The sequence below is a fragment of the Oryctolagus cuniculus genome, chromosome 12, assembly GCF_964237555.1.
Source record: "Oryctolagus cuniculus chromosome 12, mOryCun1.1, whole genome shotgun sequence".
Classification (NCBI taxonomy): domain Eukaryota; kingdom Metazoa; phylum Chordata; class Mammalia; order Lagomorpha; family Leporidae; genus Oryctolagus; species Oryctolagus cuniculus.
Genome location: NC_091443.1, coordinates 117,562,853 through 117,578,013, shown reverse-complemented (window position 1 = coordinate 117,578,013; position 15,161 = coordinate 117,562,853). Strand labels below are relative to the sequence as shown.

At 43.5% G+C, this 15,161-nt stretch overlaps 1 protein-coding gene and 1 pseudogene across 3 annotated transcripts in view; one reads left to right on the top strand and one right to left on the bottom strand.

Moving 5' to 3' along the window:
- The window catches only part of LOC127486861 (zinc finger protein 568-like), a 57,100-nt gene that overhangs the window by 18,073 nt on the left and 23,866 nt on the right, over positions 1-15,161 (top strand). Inside the window, exon 1 of one of the 3 annotated variants that reach the window (XM_070054821.1) lies at positions 8,883-9,665. The exons of the other annotated variants lie outside the window; for them this stretch is intronic. The gene's annotated coding sequence lies outside the window, so the exon portion shown is untranslated. Of the gene's footprint in view, positions 1-8,882; positions 9,666-15,161 lie in introns of those variants that run through there. 3 annotated transcript variants of the gene reach the window in all.
- On the bottom strand, positions 229-3,234 carry LOC127489478 (vacuolar protein sorting-associated protein VTA1 homolog; annotated as a pseudogene).

The following is a 15,161-nucleotide window of genomic DNA, read 5'->3' as shown; positions in this document are numbered from 1 at the left end:
CAACATCAGCCCTATGTGCCCATAAATTATTGGAGCCATTAAATGGACAATAAAAACTGGTTGAGGCTACTGATGAATGCTTCAAAAGGAATCTGATATTCACAGATTTTATCATCATATTCAATTCAACTGAAGTCTTTCTTAAAACTGTCCTCTTGATAGGCTGAAGATAGGGTAATGGAGTAAGTTCTTTATGCCAAAGATTCGTGGATCTGTTGTACAAAGTCTTCATTCTCTGTCAGTCATCAGTAACTTGAGGTCTTTCTGTAGATTCTGAATGGCAGTGCTTACATCTTCATATTGCAAAGCACTGCCAGCATATTTGCAGCATCTCTGAGCTCTCACAAACTCCTCAGGGGTGAGGTGGGTATCGCCTTGGGAAACCGTACTGGAAAGTGCAGGATCAATGGCTGGCATAGTCTATAGAGTAGGTTGGATGGTATTCCTTGTTACACCCATGCTATGAGGCACTTTTGCTGGTGTGTTGGCTGGGGCATGTGCACCCAGAGGAATCTGTATTCAACTATAGCTGTCTGATGGCATGCTGCCTGGGTCAACTGCTGAAGATGATGATGGCTGAGGTGTGTGGAATGGGCAGAGATGCTACTACAGCATCTTCATTTTCTTCACCATCAGTATCTTCCTCAATTGCAATAGGGCCTGCTTGAGGAGTCTCCTCATTCTTTAAGCAATTATGGATATATGTTGCCTTCCACCTTGCATACTTTCTATGTTTCACATTTTCATCAGTGTTATGTCAAACACGGTTATGACATCTATTAAAAGACTTGCAGTACATGTTCCTTGTCTGCATATATAAACATTTTCCAAGAATAAATCCCCAAATGGGCAGAACCAACTGCTCCTTGGGTAATAGCTTCATTATCACTCAACTGTTTCTTTTTGTTGTTGTGAAGAACCTGAGCCTGGATCAATGTGCAGCTATTTTAGACTAGGCCTCTGTGGGGAGCAACTCGGACTATACTGTTACTGGAATTAAGACTTATTCTATACATCTGCTCTCCCACAATATGGCACTGGGAGAGGAGCAAACAGCTTCTACCCAGCTGCCTCTCACCAACTTGACAAGCTGCAGGAGCTGCTCCTGATTGGAGGAGAGCAGCGCCCTCAGTGTGTGGGTAGCAGAGCACAGATTGGTGGAGAGGACTATATAGGAGGAGAGAGACGGCATGGTGGTGTGGGTTGGTTGGAGAGTGCGTTGGAGAGTTCGCGGGGAAGTTCGTTGCTTCGTTCTTTCTCATTTCTCTCTACTCATTCTTGCTTTGGGAGTTCACTGTTTACTTATTCTTACTTTACTATAGAAAGGACTTGTAAAAAAGGGGAACATCAAGCGTCCGGTCCGGTGCGGCTCCTCCACGTGTGGAGGAGCAGCAGGCCTCCATCTTGTAACTTGGGCATGACCGGGCCCTGAACCCTAAGCCAAAAGCTCTGGAGGAAGAAAAATAAACTCCCCTTGTGATAAACTCTCCTAGCAACAGCCAATCAGCAGATAGCAGGGAAATATCTAAAGTTCCAGGTATCTTTTCAGGCGGTTAGGGTGATTGATAGCATCCCCAAACCCTGCAGTTTGGAACATACACCCTAGCGGCTCATACCCTATACTTTAGCCAATCATTTTAGAAAGCATCAACCCAGAGCCATCCAACCACCTTTACTAGTCTATTCCCACCACTGGATTTACTAAGCAATTTTAAGAGATGTTCTTTAAATTTCCCACAGAATGAGATGATTTGCTGAATGGTGCTATAATGTATAGAATGTCTCTGAAAACCCTATATAAACCCCACAAAAGAAATGGGATGGATTCTCATCAGAAGACTGCTGTGATGATTGGAGGAGTGGACCCTAGCTCGAGCTAGAACAATAAACCTCTTTGCTTTTGTATTATTGAAGTCTCTCATTGGGATAATTGAGTCCCATCCGAGTCCAGTCTAACAGTTGTTGAGATTTATTTATTTACTTGAAAGGCAGAGTCACAGAAAGGCAGAAAGACAGAGAGAGAGTCAGCCTCTGCCATCTGCTAGTTCACTCCTCAAATGGCTGCAATGGCTGGAACTGTGCTGATCTGAAGCCAGGAGCCAGGAGATTCTTCCAGGTCTCCCACATGGGTGCAGGGGCCCAAGGACTTGGGCCATCTTCATTATTATTTTTTTTTTTTGACAGGCAGAGTAGACAGTGAGAGAGAGAGAGAGAAAGGTCTTCCTTTTCCATTGGTTCACCCCGCAATGGCCACTGTGGCCGGCACACTACAGCCGGCACTCTGCGCTGATCCAAAGCCAGGTGCTTCTCCTGGTCTCCCTTGTGGGTGCAGGGCCCAAGCACTTGGGTTGTCCCCCACTGCACTCCTGGGCCACAGCAGAGAGCTGGACTGGAAGAAGAGCAACCAAGACAGAATCCAGTGCCCCAACTGGGACTAGAACGCTGTGTGCTGGCACTGCAAGCAAAGGATTAGCCTAGTGAGCTGCAGCACCAGCTGGGCCATCTTTCTACTGCTTTTCTAGGGCAGAGCAGAGAGCTGGGTCAGAAGTGGAGCAGCTGGGACTTGAACTGGAGCACATATGAGATGCCAGCACTGCAGGCCAGGGCTTTAATGTGCTGCACCACAGTACCAGCCCCCCAATTGTTTCTTAAGAGCTTCTAACTGACCCATTAATTTTGATAAAAATTTACAACACTCAGTTTTATTATGAATCTTCATTCTAGTTTGCATGGCATATAAAATGACCCCCTTGGTGAGATACATAATGATCGAACAATGGCTGCCAACAACCTCTCAGATCAGTTCTTGAGCAACTATTCAGTAACTGGCCACCACAGAGTCCTGTTTGTCATGCTCCTGAACATCAGGTGGTGCTGAATGTTCTTAATGTGTGGGGAGAGTGGGGGCAGTGGAGCAAGCTCGGCCATCTCCACTCTAGCACTCGAGCATATCACCACTTCCTCAAGCCTATACTTTTTTCAAGTACATATTCTTACATTCACAGAAAAGCAGTTTAAACCAGACTGACTATTGTAAAAATAATTCAATGGTTGTAGATGTCTGCTCATACAACATTTAAAATTGTTCAGTAAAATACTTGGTGATTTTTAAAAAATGATTTATTTATTTATTTGAATTGCAGATTTACAGAGAAAGAGAGAGAGAGATCTCTGCTGGTTCACTCCCCAAATGACTACAATGGCCAAGGCAGGGCTAGATTGAAGCCAGGAGCCAGGAACTTCATCCAGGTCTGCCACATGGGTACAGGGATCCAAGCACATGAGCCACCATCCACTGCTTTCTCAGGCTCATTAGCAGAAAACTGGATCAAAAGTGGAGCAGCCAGGACTCAAACCAGCACTCATGTGGGATGCCAGTACTGCAGGCAGTGGCTTAACCCACTAAGCCACAGTGCCTGTCCCAAAACAATTTTTGGTTTCTGTATGATAGCCATACTAACTGGGGTGAGGAGAAATCTCACTGTGGTTTCTATTAGCATTTCCCTGATGGCTAGTGATCCTGAACATTTTTCATGTGTCTGTTGGCCATTTGAATTTCTTCCTTGGAAAAATGCTTGTTAAAACTGCCTGTTAATATAACAGGAAAAATGCCTGTTGCTCATTTCTTGAATTGGATTCTTTGTTTTGTTGTTGAGCTCATAGAGATTTTGGAGATTTTTACTAATAGTTTGTGAAGATTTTCTTGCATTCTGTCAGTTGCTTCCTTAGTTGCAGTTCAGAAGCTTCTTAGCTTGATATAATCTCCTTTGGCTATTTTTCCTTTTATTGTCTGCTTCATGGGGCCTTTTTCCAAAAGTCTTTGATTATGACAATGTCTTGCAGAGTTTCCCTGATATTTTCCCCTAGATTTAGATGATTGATCCAATTACAGTTAATTTTTGTACAAGTTGCAATGTGGGGATCTTGTTTCCTACTACAGTGTGAAGAACAAATTTTCCCAGCACTATTTTTGAAGATCGTCCTTTCTCCAGAGATTGCTTTAAATTTGTTTGTCACAAACTAACTGGTTTTAGATGTGCAGATTAATTTTCAGAGGTTCTATTCTGTTTCATAGGTCTACATGTCTTTTGGCATGCCAATAACAAGCTATTTTTATTATAACTGCCCTGTAGTAGATCTTGAATTCTGGAAGTGTGATGCCTCCCTCTTTGCTTTTATTAAGATTGCCTTGGTATTTCATCCCAATTTTAACATCATTTTTTTCCTAACTCTGAGAAGAATGTTGTTGATATTTTGATTGAGATCACATTGAATCTGTAAATTGCTTTTGGGGGACTGGCACTGTGGAATAGTAAGTTGAGCCTCTGTGGCATTGGCATCTCATGGATGCCAGTTTGGGTCCCAGCTGCTCCTCTGATCCAGCTCTCTGCTCAAGGCAGAGGAAGATGGCCCAAGTGCTTGGGCTCCTGTATCCACATAGAAGATGAGGAGGAAGCTTCTAGCTCCTGGGTTCAGATCAGCCCAGCACCAGCCATTACAGCCATTACAGCCATTTGGAGAATTAACCAGCAGTTAGAAGACATCGCTTTCTGTCTCTCCCTCTCTTTGTCTATAACTGCCACTCAAATAAATAAATGATTGTAAAAATAAAATTAAAAACAATTTATTTTGGTAGTATGGGAATTTTGATATTAGTTCTTCCAATTTATGAACATGTATTTCTTTAACGTTTTGTGATTTTTCTTGTAAAGATCTTTCACACCCTTGACTAAATTTATTACAAGGTAATAAAAAATGTTTATGGTTATTGTGAATGGCACTGATCTGATAAGTTATTTTTCAGCAATGGCATATTTGTGTATGTAATGGTTATTGATTTTTGTGTGTTGATTTTATATCTTACAACTTTACCAAACTCTCTTACGAGTTTCAATAATCACTTGGTGGAGTCTTTTGGTTTCCCAATATATAGGATCATGTCATCTGCAAACAGATTACTGGACTTTCTCCTTTCTAATTTTTTTTTTAATTTCTTTTACTTGAATTATTGCCATGACTAAAACTGTTAGTAGTGATGGAGAGCAACTGTGGTTTCAGATCTTAATGGAAATGCTTCCAAGATTTCCCATTCAATATGATGTTGTTGAAGATTTGTCATATATTGCCTTGAATGTGTTAAGGAATGTTCCTTCTATACCCAACTTGCTTAAGGTTTTTATAGTGAAAGCTTGTTTTTTACTAATACTTTCTCTTCATCTATTGAGATCATCATGTGGTTTTTATTCTTTAGTTTTCTAGTGTCACATATCACATTTATTGATTTGCATATGTTGAATGATCCCTGCATACCAGGGGTACATTCCACTTGGTCCAGGTAAATTATCTTTATGATCTGTTGTTGGATTTTTATTAGCTAGTATTTTGCTAAGAATTTTTTGCATCTGTGCTTCAGAGATATTGTTCTTTAATTCTCTTTCTCTATTGTATCATTTTCTGGTTTAGAAAATAAGGTGACACTGGCCAAATAGAAGGAGTTTGGGAATACTCTTCTCTTTCAATTGTTTTGAATAGCTTAAGAAGAATTGGAATTGGTTCTGTTTTGAAAGGCTGGTAGAATTTAGCACTGAAGCTATCTGGTCTTGGGCTTTTCTTTGGAGAGTTTTTGTTACTGATTCAGTATCTGTCTTGGTTTTTGTTTGTTTAGGTTTTCCATATGTCTTCACGACTCAATTTTGTTATGTAGCATGTGTTTTGATTTCTTCTAGGTTTTCTAATTTGTTGCCCATTGCATGTGATGCCCACATTCTATATTGCAGTGCTAATCTAAGTTTTCAGTGTTCCACTTCCAAACCAGTTTCCTGCTTAATATCTCTTGGAATCATGGGGTAGTGGTTCAAATTCTTCAGTTCCTTTCACCTAAGTGCAAGATCTACTTATTAGGGGACTTGAGAGCCTGGTTCAGCCACAGCTTTTGCAGACATTTAGAAAGTGAACTAACATATGGAAGACCTCTCTGCCTCTCTCTCCTCAACCACTTTGTGTGTGTTTCTCTGTCTTTTTTAAAATAATTTTAAGTTATTTAATTCTTTATTTGAAAGTCACACAGAGAGAGAGAGAGAGAGAGAGAGAGAGAGAGACATAGAGAGATCTTCCATCATCTCGTTCACTCCCCTGGTGGCTCCAATGGCCAGTGTTAGGCCTTGTTGAAACCAGGAGCTTCTTCTGAGTCACCCATGGGGGTGGCAGGAGCCCAAGTGCTTGGGCCATCTTCCACTCTTTATCAGACCATTAGCATGAAGCTAAATCAGAAGTGGAACAAGTGGGACTTGAACTGGTGACTATATGGGATGCCAGTATAACAGATGGCAGCTTGGCATACTGCAGCACAACACCAGCCCCCTCTCTACCTTTCAAATAAACAGATCTTTAAAAAATAAATGAAAATGTTCTTAAGGAGGCAAAAGTCATCATGATTGAGCACTGAGGAATCTATTGAAATGATTACATTTTAAAAGATTTATTTATATATTTGAAAGGCAGTGTTAGAGTGAGAAAGGGAGAGACTGATCTTCCTTCTGGTTTGTTCTTCTCCAAAATGGCTGCAATGACTGGGGCTAGACCAGGCTGATCTCGTAAGATAGGAGCTTCTTCCAGATATCACATGGGTTCAGGGGCCCAAGCATTTGGGCAAGCCTTTGCTGCTTTCCCAGACACATTAGCAGGGAGCTGGATAAGTTTGGAGCATCAATATCTGTGACATCCTCCTTGCAGTACAAGGATATAGAGCCCATCTGGTGTCGCTCCCCGTCTTCGTGGAGGAACGACACAGGACCCTGCGCTGTTCTTTTGTCTGCTCGGCCCTCCCCGGGTTTGCTGCTGGTTCTTCCCGGGTTGGCTACCGTCCCTTCCACCTCCGTGGAAGGGCGGTTCCCCCTGCCACATTCCCCACTTCCGCGGGGGAGCGGCACACCACCGGCCGGCTCTCTCGGGGGCTGCACAGGTGTTCCTTCAGATAGATGTTCCTCTTAAATGTTCCTGGTGCATGCCGTCTCTCTCCTCCTTTATAGTCCTCTTCCGCCAATCCCAACTCTGCTACCCACACACTGAGTACGCTGCTCTCCTCCAATCAGGAGCAGGTCCTGCTGCTTATTGGTTGAACTGGAGGCAGCTGTGTAGAAGCTGCTTCTCCCTTCTCAGCGTCATATTGTGGGAGAGCAGATGCATAGAATAAGTCTTAATTCCAGTAACTCAGTCCAGTCCGGGTTGCTCCCCACAGATCCCCCTTTCTTTTTATTTTTGGCGTTGATACGCGCCTGTCTTCGGTGCCCCGCGGCACACACTCTGCTCTGCTTCCTAGAGTTGCCCACAGGTGCTTACAAGTCCTATCAATCAGGCAAACCGAATCTGGGTCCTCTCTTCGCCATGTTGTGAGGGGGTTTTTAGGCGCTGATGCGTGCCTGTGTTCGGTGCCCTGCAGCGCATGCTCTATTCTGCTAGAACTGCCTGCAGGTGCTTACAAGTCCTATCAGGCAAACCGAACCCAAGCCTTCTCATTGCCGTATTGTGGGGAGACTTATTGGTGTTAATTCGTGCCTGTCTTCGGTGACCTGCGGTGCATAAGCTGCTAGCCGCCCGCAGGTGCTTATCGTCCTAATCAGGCAGACCGAATCCAAGCTCTCTCATTGCCGTGTTGTGGGGAGGCCTTATTTTTCTCTATTTCTCTATCTCCGGGCATTCCTATTTCTCCTATTTTACTTCTATCTACCAGCATTCCTATTTCTCTCATTTTACTTCTAAAACTTCTGTTTCTCTTATCCCTGCAGCTTCCCGGCGCCTGCCCCGAGGCTGCTTCTCGGCGGCTTCTCGGCGGCTTCCCGGCTCTGAGCCACTTCAGCCCGCGCTTCTCCCATCTGCGCGGCTTCCCAGCTTTGCGCGGCTTGGCTTCGCGTGCTCCGCGGTCTCCACGCCCTTCGCGTCCGCACCACGGCCTCGCGCCAGCCCCGCGTTCCCTATCCATTCACACCCCGTGCTCTCTCTGCACGCGGAGGCTTCCGCGAGTCACACAGCCCCAGCTCACGTTTCTGCCACCCCCGGCATTCAGTCCAAGTTCCCTGGACTAACCTGGCGAATTCCAACCTGGAGGCCCACGTCTCTGCCTCTGGTTCCAGATCTTCGCCTCTTGCTCCCCGGGCTGACTTGAATTCCAAGCTGGCTTACGTCTCCGTCTCGGCCTGCACTCGCGGCTTCATCCTCCCTAACATTTTTCTCTACCCAGTATGTTTCCCTAAGTTTTCTTCCAACAATATTCCTCCCTCATTTCTCCTGGCCTCTCCCCACAGTCCGTGGTGTTCCTTCTAGGTTTCACTTTTACTTTCAACCTGCAGTCCGTATCTGAGTCTAAGTTTCTTCTTGCTTTCACTTTAAATCCTAACTTCTTTCCCACAGTCCATATCCGAGTCTATGCCTAGGCTTTCGATAGCTTCTTCCGGCACCTTTTCTGTCCGGCTTTTCCCTAGGCTCTTTGCTAGTCTCTCTCTCCGGTAATTTCCACTTCTTCCCGTTTCTTCCCTCCTAAGTTTCCTATCCGAGTCACGGCACCATTATGTCGCTCCCCCTCTTCGTGGAGGAACGACACTAAACCCTGCCTAGGCTTCATATCCGAGTCACGGCACCATTATGTCGCTCCCCCTCTTCGTGGAGGAACGACACTAAACCCTGCCTAGGCTTCATATCCGAGTCACGGCACCATTATGTCGCTCCCCCTCTTCGTGGAGGACTGACACAGGACCCTGCGCTGTTCTTTTGTCTGCTCGGCCCTCCCTGGGTTTGCTGCTGGTTCTTCCCGGGTTGGCTACCGTCCCTTCCACCTCCGTGGAAGGGCGGCTCCCCCTGCCACATTCCCCACTTCCGCGGGGGAGCGGCACACCGCCGGTCGGCTCTCTCGGGGGCTGCACAGGTGTTCCTTCAGATAGATGTTCCTCTTAGATGTTCCTGGTGCATGCCGTCTCTCTCCTCCTTTATAGTCCTCTTCCGCCAATCCCAACTCTGCTACCCACACGCCGAGTACGCTGCTCTCCTCCAATCAGGAGCAGGTCCTGCTGCTTATTGGTTGAACTGGAGGCAGCTGTGTAGAAGCTGCTTCTCCCTTCTCAGCATCATATTGTGGGAGAGCAGATGCATAGAATAAGTCTTAATTCCAGTAACTCAGTCCAGTCCGGGTTGCTCCCCACAATCTGGGACAATTAACGTCCTATTTATGGGTGGGCCAAGTATAACAGCTTCCAACTCTCAAGGTTTGGACTAGATGGGTTCTGAGGAATTGTGATATAATGGATACTAATTCTTCACTCTTGGTTTAAGCTTTTGTTAGCAGATAATGGCTGTGACTACTTTGGGTCTCTGGATTGTCATCAGTGAAGGCATCCGGATTAACAGTAATGAGATCAACAGTCAGCAAAATGGTGTCCAGCTGAACTTAAATGGTTTTTCTTTTTTATCATTAGAATAGTGACCTCCTGCTGTACCCTGGCATCTGGACATAGACAGCAGACATTGGAAGCCATCCCCTTTGCCAAATGGAGTATGCCAAGTTTGGGTCCATCATCTATTAAGGAGGTCTTAGTAGCCATTCTCATGTTTTACTGTTCTATATCCATGGCCAAAGTCCTACTAGATAACAAGGTTTGGAGAATCACAGGCTCAAGGTATGTAGGTGACTATTTTTCCAATATAGCACAATTAATAGAAATCTAATTTAATTTTACTGGCACATAGCAAGGTTCCAAGAGAGGTTATTCCTTGCATCACAGCCCTTGAGAAGTAATGGATATCACAAATGATCCAGAGAATTTAGAAGGCATATGAGCTCCACAAGTGAAGAAGTCACTGAGAGCACTAAGGATAGTGCCTACAGAATTCAATTTGACTTTTCATTGGAAGGGGGGGCCATATAAGCTGGGCTGATTTGTAGCATCCATGACAATTAATTTTTTAAATGAGGCATGCATTGCACCAAAACCCAGGAAGGACTAAAAGGTATTAGCATTGTATGTTCTTCACAAGTGTGTCAAATAGTCTCATAAAGGGAAGAAGTCATCAATGTGATATATTCTTGTGCTCCTGATAAAAGCTGGGTACAGTTAAATTCTTTGCAAAAATTATGTTTGATGGCCAAGTCAATGAATGCTCATGTATATCCTAGAAAAAGAGTCTTTTCAAAGTGAAGGCAAACTAGACTGAGGAGCTGTTGGAAAAGCTTTCAGCAAAAACACATTTGCCACTTTTTTTTTTTTTTTTGGACAGGCAGAGTGGAGAGTGAGAGAGACAGAGAGAAAGGTCTTTCTTTTGCTGTTGGTTCACCCCCCAATGGCCACTGCGGGCAGTGCATCGCACTGATCTGAAGCCAGGAGCCAGGTGCTTCTCCTGGTTTCCCATGCGGGTGCAGGGCCCAAGGACCTGGGCCATCCTCCACTGCACTCCTGGGCCACAGCAGGGAGCTGGCCTGGAAAAGGAGCAACTGGGACACCTGCACCCCGACTGGGACTAGAACCCAGGGTGCTGGTGCCGCAGGTGGGGGATTAGCTGTGTGAGCCGTGGTGCCAGCCAACTTATAGTATTTTTCTTTCAAATGTATTTGCCAAGCCAGGAATTAATGAGGAATTGGAATATTATGTGAGCACTTCATGTGGTTAGACAAGTTTTATGTATCCTCGCTGTATCCTAAGAGGTTGATTTTCCAGCAAATTTCTTCCTAACGGAGGTGTGCACTGTTTTACAGGGAAAGTAGCTTCATCAGCCCGTGATGTCAACAGGGAAAGATCATGGAAAGTCTCCTTTGTTTTCCTTCTCAGCATATGCCATTGCGACCACTCCCACCATCTTTAGAGAATTTCTGGTCCTGAAGCTGTCCTCATATTGCTCAAGGACTGTGTGATTGGTTTCTATGTCTGTGAATGTTAGTGTGGGGGTAAAAGGAACTTTGGAGAGCAGGGCAGGTTCCTGTCTCTTGATGGCATAGGTGCAGTTGTAGATTGGAGGCATTATAATCTCTTTTAGGTACACCCTATAGACCTTGGCTGGTTCAGGAAGGGATACCAGTGGTAGATCCTTAGTTCCAAAGCCATGGAAGGAATAAATAATGTTGGATTTTCAAGGATTTTTTTTTTTTTTTTGGTCAGAAGATGAGGGGCTAGCGCTGTGGCTCAGTGGGTTAGCGCCCTGGGCTGAAGTGCCAGCATCCCATATGGGTGCTGGTTCTAATCCTGGCTGCTCCTCTTCTGATCCAGCTCTCTGTTGTGGCCTGGGAAAGCAGTAGAAGATAGCCCAAGTCCTTGGACCCCTGCACCCATGTGGGAGACCCAGAAAAAGCTCCTGGCTCCTGGCTCCTGGCTTCGGATTGGCACAGCTCAGTTGTGGCCATCTGGGGAGTGAACCAGCAAATGGAAGACCTCTCTCTCTGTCTCTACCCCTTTCTGTAACTCTGCCTGTCAAATAAATAAAAATAAATCTTTTTTTTTTTTTAAAAGAAGATGATGTGTCTGACAGAAGACCAGTGGGTCTCCAGCAATACAGAAAGGGGTTCTAAAATTTCTGTAGACAACTAGTCTCATACAAGATGGCCATGGGATGGAGATGGGTATTCAGACCACTGGAGCCGAATTGTATATGAGCTGAATGTAGGTTGCACCTCTGTCACTGTTTACTCATCTTTAAGATGAGTATAGCAACAATACTAGTGAAATGTCTTTACTGTGAGATGTGTGCATGCTGACTTACACTGTATTGCAATTGCATTTATGGGATTTCTGGTGTATCTTCTTTAAATGAAGTTTCTCAATTCCTGCACTGTATAGCCTGCCCAGTGCTACTCATTCAAGGTTACAGAACTTATAGAATACATAGTTTCTGGGAACATGGAAGTTTGGGTACTGGGGGACAGTCCCATATCCTTTGGAAGTGAGAAGTTTTTATGGCATTTGAAGAAGGGAGCTCAATAAATAGGAATCTTTTCTAACAGAATACAACTTAATGCTCTCTGAGATAACACCTTCAGGCTCAGAGCAGAGACAAGAGTCATTAAAAAGTAAAGAACCTAGTTGCATGGTCCAAGCAGTTATGGATCATACTGACCAGAGTGAACAAGATATACTTGATATTACCTTACCTCATCCATTAGTTTTCAAAACTTGGTGGTAACAGAAGTTCTAGACCAGCATTCAAAAGAGAGTTGTGAGTGGATTAGAAAGACAGTGGTCTTAAGGGTGCAGCCTGGGGTGGAGGGATGACCTCTCCAATCTGAGAGTCACTATTTGCATTGCTTCCTACCACATGCCCATTACATCATTCCACTATCAGCATCTCTAGAAATGGAGGTCTGTAAAATCTAGTCTGTTATATACTTGGTACCTGGGCTATGCTTCTGCCCCCTGTATTCTTTTTCTCTTTAACTTTTATTTAATAAATATAAATTTCCAAAGTACAGCTTCTGGATTACAATGGCTTTTTCCCTCCCACCTGCAACCCTCCCACCTCCGGCTCCCTCTCCCATTCCATTCACATCAAGATTCATTTTCAATTCTCTTTATATACAGAAGATCAGTTTAGCATATATTAAGTAAAGATTTAAACAGTTTGCACCCACACAGAAACACAAAGTGTAAAGTACTGTTTGAGTACTAGTTATAGCATTAATTCACATTGAACAACATATTAAGTACAGAAATCCTACATGGGGAGTAAGTGCACAGTGACTCCTGTTGTTGATTTAACTATTGACAGTCTTGTTTATGGTGTCAGTAATCACCCTAGGCTCTTGTCATGTGTTGCCAAGGCTGTGGAAGCCTTTTGAGTTCACTGACTCTGATCTTATTTAGACAAGGTCATAGTCAAAGTAGAAGTTCTCTCCTGCCTTCAGAGAAAGGTAGCTCCTTCTTTGAAGGCCTGTTCTATCCATTGAGATATCACTCGCAGGGACCTTTCATTTAGGTTTTTATTTTTTTAATTTTTTTATTTTTTTATCCAGTGTGTCTTAGCTTTCCATGCCTAAAATACTCTCATGGATTCTTCAGCCAGATCCAAATGCCTTAAGGGCTGATTATGAGGCCAGAGTGCTGTTTAGGGCATCTGCCATTCTGTGAGTCTGCTGTGTATCCAGCTTCCCATGTTGGATCATTCTCTCCTTTTTAATTCTATCAGTTAATGTTAGCAGATACTAGTCTTGCTTATGTGATCCCTTTGACTCTTAATCCTATCACTATGATCAATTCTGAACTGAAGCTGATTAGTTTGACTAGTGAGATGGCATTGGTACATGCCACCTTGATGGGATTGAATTGGAATCCCCTGGCACATTTCTAACTCTACCATTTGGGGCAAGTCCAATTGAGCATGTTCCAAATTGTACATTTCCTCCCTCTCTTATTCCCACTCATATTTAACAAGGACCACTTTTCAGTTAAAGTTCAACACTTAAGAATAACTGTGTGTTAATTACAGAATTCAACCAAAGTATTAAGTAGAACAACCAAAAAAAAAAAAAAAACTAAAAGGGATAAAGTACTAAGTTGTACATCAATAGTCAGGAAAACGGGTGATCAAGTCACTGTTTCTCAAAGTGTCCATTTCACTTCAACAGACTTCCTTTTAGGTGCTTGGTTAGTTGTCACCGATCAGGGAGAACCTATGGTATTTGTCCCTTTGGGACTGGCTTATTTCACTCAGCATGATGTGTTCCAGATTCCTCCATTTTGTTGCAAATGACCAGATTTCATTGGTATTAACTGTTGTATAGTATTCTATAGAGTACATGTCCCATAATTTCTTTATCCAGTCTACTGTTGATGGGCATTTGTGTTGGTTCCAGGTCTTAGCTATTGTGAATTGAGCTGCAATAAACATTATGGTGTGGACATCTTTATTATTTGCCAATTTACTTTCCTTTGGGTAAATTCCAAGGAGTGGGATGGCTGGGTTGAATGGTAGGGTTATATTCAGGTTTCTGAGGAATCTCCAGACTGACTTCCATAGTGGCTTTACCCATTTGCATTCCCACCAACAGTGGGTTAGTGTCACTTTTTCCCCACATCCTGGCCAGCATCTGTTGTTGGTAGATTTCTGAATGTGAGCCATTCTAACCAAGGTGAGGTGAAACCTCATTGTGGTTTTGATTTGCATTTCCCTGATTGCTAGTGATCTTGAACATTTTTTCATGTGCCTGTTGGCCATTTGGATTTCCTCTTTGGAAAAATGTCTATTGAGGTCCTTGGCCCATCTCTTAAGTGGGATATTTGTTTTGATGTTGTGGAGTTTCTTGATTTCTTTGTAGATTCTGGTTATTAACCCTTTATCTGTTGCATAGTTTGCAAATATTTTTTCCCATTCTGTCGGTTGCCTCTTCACTTTCCTGACTGTTTCTTTTGCAGTACAGAAACTTCTCAATTTGATGCAATCCCAATTGTTAATTTTGGCTTTGACTGTCTGTGCCTCCGGGGTATGTTCCAAGAAGTCCTTGCCTGTGCTTATATCTTGCAGGGTTTTTCCAATGTTCTCTAATAATTTGATGGTGTCAGGTCGTAGATTTAAGTCTTTAATCCATGTTGAGTGGATTTTTGTGTAAGGTGTAAAGTAGGGGCCTTCCTGCATGCTTTTGCATTTGGAAATCCAATTTTCCCAGCACCATTTATTGAATAGACTGTCCTTGCTCCAGGAATTGGTTTTGGATCCTTGATCAAATATAAGTTGGCTGTAGATGTTTGGGTTGATTTCTGGTGTTTCAATTCTGTTCCATTGGTCTATCCATCTGTTTCTGTACCAGTACCATGCTGTTTTGATTACAACTGCCCTGTAGTATGTCCTGAAATCTGGTATTGTGATGCCTCCAGCTCTGTTTTTGTTGCACAAAATTGCTTTAGCTATTCAAGGTCTCCTGTGTCTCCATATGAATTTCAGCATCATTTTTTTCTAGATCTGAGAAGAATGTCTTTGGTATTTTGATTAGTATTACATTGAATCTATAAATTGCTTTTGGGAGAATGGACATTTTGATGATGTTGATTCTTCCAATCCATGAGCCCGGAAGATTTTTCCATTTTTTGGTATCCTCTTCTATTTCTTTAAGATTTTGTAAATCTCATTGTAGAGATCTTTAACGTCCTTGGTTAAGTTTATCCCAAGGTATTTGATTGTTTTTGTAGCTGTTGTGA